The following is a 3,271-nucleotide window of genomic DNA, read 5'->3' as shown; positions in this document are numbered from 1 at the left end:
GCGCTGCTTCACAAACCACTGACCACCTCCAGGCGCGTATCCATTGTCTCTCGAGATAAGGAGGCCCAAAAGGAAAAGGAAAAGGACCAAACATCCCCACCTGTCCCTATATTTCCCTACCACCTACCTATACTAGTGACAATTTATAATGGCCAATTTACCTACCAACCTGCAAGTCTTTTGGCTTGTGGGAGGAAACCCACGCAGACACAGGGAGAACTTGCAAACTCCACACAGGCAGTACCCAGAATCAAACCCAGGTCCCTGGAGCTGTGAGGCTGCGGTGCTAACCACTGCGCCACTGTGCCGCCCTGTGCTGTTGGTTCACACTTGTCTTCTCAACTTTGACATGACAGCTGCAGCATTGGCAATCCTGGTGCTGATTTCAGCATCAAGGGACAGATTGCTGGTGATTGTTGATTGAAGGTATGTGAAGCTGTTGACAACCTCCAAAGTGAGGTTGTCGATGTTGATGGAAAGTGGAGTCTCTACGTCCTGGCCCATAACTTTCATCTTCCTGATGCTGATTGTCAGTCCAAACTCTTTGCAGGCCAGGGAGAACCGATCTACAAGCTGCTGTCAGTGAACTTCATTATGGGATGTCAGCACAGCATCATCAGCAAACAGCAACTCACAGACTAGGAATTTCCCCACTTTGGTCTTGGCGCACAGTCTTGCCAAGTTGAACAGCTTATCGTCAGCTCTGATGTGCAGGTGAACACCCCCATCTGAGTCACTGAAAGCGTACAATAGCAGCATGGAGAAGAATATGCCAATTATAAAGGATGTGATAACTAGACAGTGAGAAAATAATGATATGATTGGGCAGAGTCAACATAGATTTATGAAAAGGAAAACAGGTTTGAAAAACCTGTTGAGTTTTTTGAGGATGTTACCTATAGAACAGATAAAGGAGAACCAGTGGATGTGTGGTATTTGTATTTTCTTTTGGTAAGGTCCCACACAGGAGGTGAGTAAACAATATCAGAGCACATAGGCTTGGGGATAATATACTGATATGGATTGAGAATTGGTTAACAGACCAAAAACAGAGAGCAGGAATAACGGGTCCTTCTCAGGATGGCAGGCTGTTACTATTGGGGTACTGCAAGGATCAGTGTTGGAGCCACAGCTGTTAACAACCTATATAAATGATTTGGATGTGGGGATTAAATGTAATATTTCCAAGTTTGCAGATGACACAAAGCTCGGTGAAGTGTGAGTTGTGAGGAGGATGCAGAGAGGCTTCCAGGGGACCTGGAGCGGCTCAGTGAATGGGCAAGAACATGGAATATAATGTGAATAAGTGTGAAGTTATCCACTTTGGTGGAATAAACAGAAAGACAGAGTATTTCTTAAATGGTGAGAGGTTGGGAAGTGTTGATGTCCAAAGGGACCTGGGTGTCCTTGTTCCTGAGACACTAAAAGCTCTTGTGCAGGTGCAGCAATCAATTAGGAAGGCAAATGGTATGTTGTACCCACATGAGGGGTCATGAGTACAGGAGTAAAGATGTCTTGCTGCAATTGTATAGAGCCTTGGTGAATCCGCACTGGAGTATTGTGTACAGTTTAGTCTCCTCATCTTATGAAGGATACACTTGCCATAGAGGGGGTGAAACAGAGGGTCAACAGACTAATCTTTTTTTTGCATTTATTTCATTTCATCTCAGTTTGTTCAGTTTGCTTACCTACTGTTTTTTTTCAGGTTTGTACTTGCTGCTGTTCAATATTCAGTCCGTTATTACCTAATCTGTACTCATGCTTTGTCTTTCAACACACCATTAACATATTGTTTGCCTTTGCTGCATGACCTTTTGGTCAGCTATGTGGCCTTGTCCAATCTACACCTTCTCCTTTGTTATCTCTTGCCCCACCCCCACCTCACTTGCTTATAACCTGTGACTTTTCTAATATATGTCAGTTCCGAAGAAGGGTCACTGACCTGAAACGTTAACTCTGCTTCTCTTTTCACAGATGCTACCAGACCTACTGAGTGGTTCCAGCATTTCTTGTTTTTGTGTCACCAGACTAATCCCTAGGATGGTGGGATTGTCTTATGAGGAAACTGGGCCTGTATTCCTTAAAGTTTCGAAGAATGAGAGGTGATCTGATTGAAACTGACAAAATTCTTACAGGGCGTGACAGTGTGGATGTAGACAGGATATTTGCCCTGGTTGGTGAGTCTAAAACCAAAGGACATCGTCTCAGAATAAGGAGTAGGCCATTTAAAACTGAGATGGGTGGAATTTCTTCACTCAGACGGTGGTGAATCATTGGAATACTGTGCCCCAGAGGGCTGTGGCAGCTCAATCATTGAGCATGTTCAAGACAGAAATTGATAGAAATCTTGATACTCATGACATCAAGGGATATGGGGATAGCATGGGAAAGGGGCTTTGAGGTAGGTGATCAGCCATGATCGAATTGAATGACAGAGCAGGCTCGATGGGCTGAATGGCTTACTCCGATGTTCCTCTGTTCCTAAGAGAGTTGGCGCCAGCGTGCAGCCCTGCTTTACCCCACTGCTGATCTTGAAAGCGTCTGATGTTGCTCCATTGTAACTGATGGAACTGTGCATGTTCTCGTGGAAAGAAGAGATGATGCCCAAGAGGTCAGGAGGGCAGCCTATGTTCCATCGCAGTTTGAAGAGGCCATCTCTGCTGACAAGATCAAAGGCCTTAGTGATGTTGATAAAATTGTGTGAGGCTCTGTGGCGCAATGGATAGCGTGTTGGACTTCTAAATAATGATTAAGAAGATATTCAAAGGTTGTGGGTTCAAGTCCCACCAGAGTCAGATTTTGGACCAGAAACAGAGGAGCACAACGGAACAACAAATGAAGAAATGCGCCAAAAGCACAGACTCGGAGACAGAGCGAGAGAGAGAGGAGCAGAGCAGGGGAATAAAATCGAGGAGTGACGTCACAATGGAGAAGTGAGAGCAGGGAAACAGAGAGCCGCTGGGGTGAGCGCACAGGATTTGGTTCTTTCTTCGGTGCAGTGGAAGGAGCTGTTTGGTGAGGATCTGGTAAGCTGTGACATCACAGGCAAGCAGGTAGTTCATTGATTTGGAAGAAGCTGCATGTTTGATGACTATCTGGTAAGTGATTAAGGTCCATTTTAGTCCTAACGTTTAAAATAGTAAACAAACTAGTGGTAAGCTTAATAAAATATACAATAAAATAAACAATTGAATAAAATAATTAAGTAGTTAATTGAAACACGTTAAGGATGACAGGACAGGTGATGTGTCACAGCTGCAGCATGTGGGAG

General features: G+C 44.5%; 1 non-coding gene across 1 annotated transcript; it reads left to right on the top strand.

Annotated features, from left to right (window-relative positions):
• Positions 1–2,704: 2,704 nt before the first annotated feature.
• trnar-ucu (transfer RNA arginine (anticodon UCU)) lies at positions 2,705–2,795 on the top strand. The gene is given in 2 exon segments: positions 2,705–2,741; positions 2,760–2,795. It is a non-coding gene; the product is annotated as a tRNA-Arg (tRNA).
• Positions 2,796–3,271: the final 476 nt, after the last annotated feature.

The sequence above is a fragment of the Heterodontus francisci genome, chromosome 35 (genome assembly GCF_036365525.1).
Source record: "Heterodontus francisci isolate sHetFra1 chromosome 35, sHetFra1.hap1, whole genome shotgun sequence".
In the NCBI taxonomy this organism is placed as follows: Eukaryota; Metazoa; Chordata; class Chondrichthyes; order Heterodontiformes; family Heterodontidae; genus Heterodontus; species Heterodontus francisci.
The sequence above is the reverse complement of the archived record's forward strand: the minus strand, read 5'-3'. Positions and strand labels throughout refer to the sequence as shown.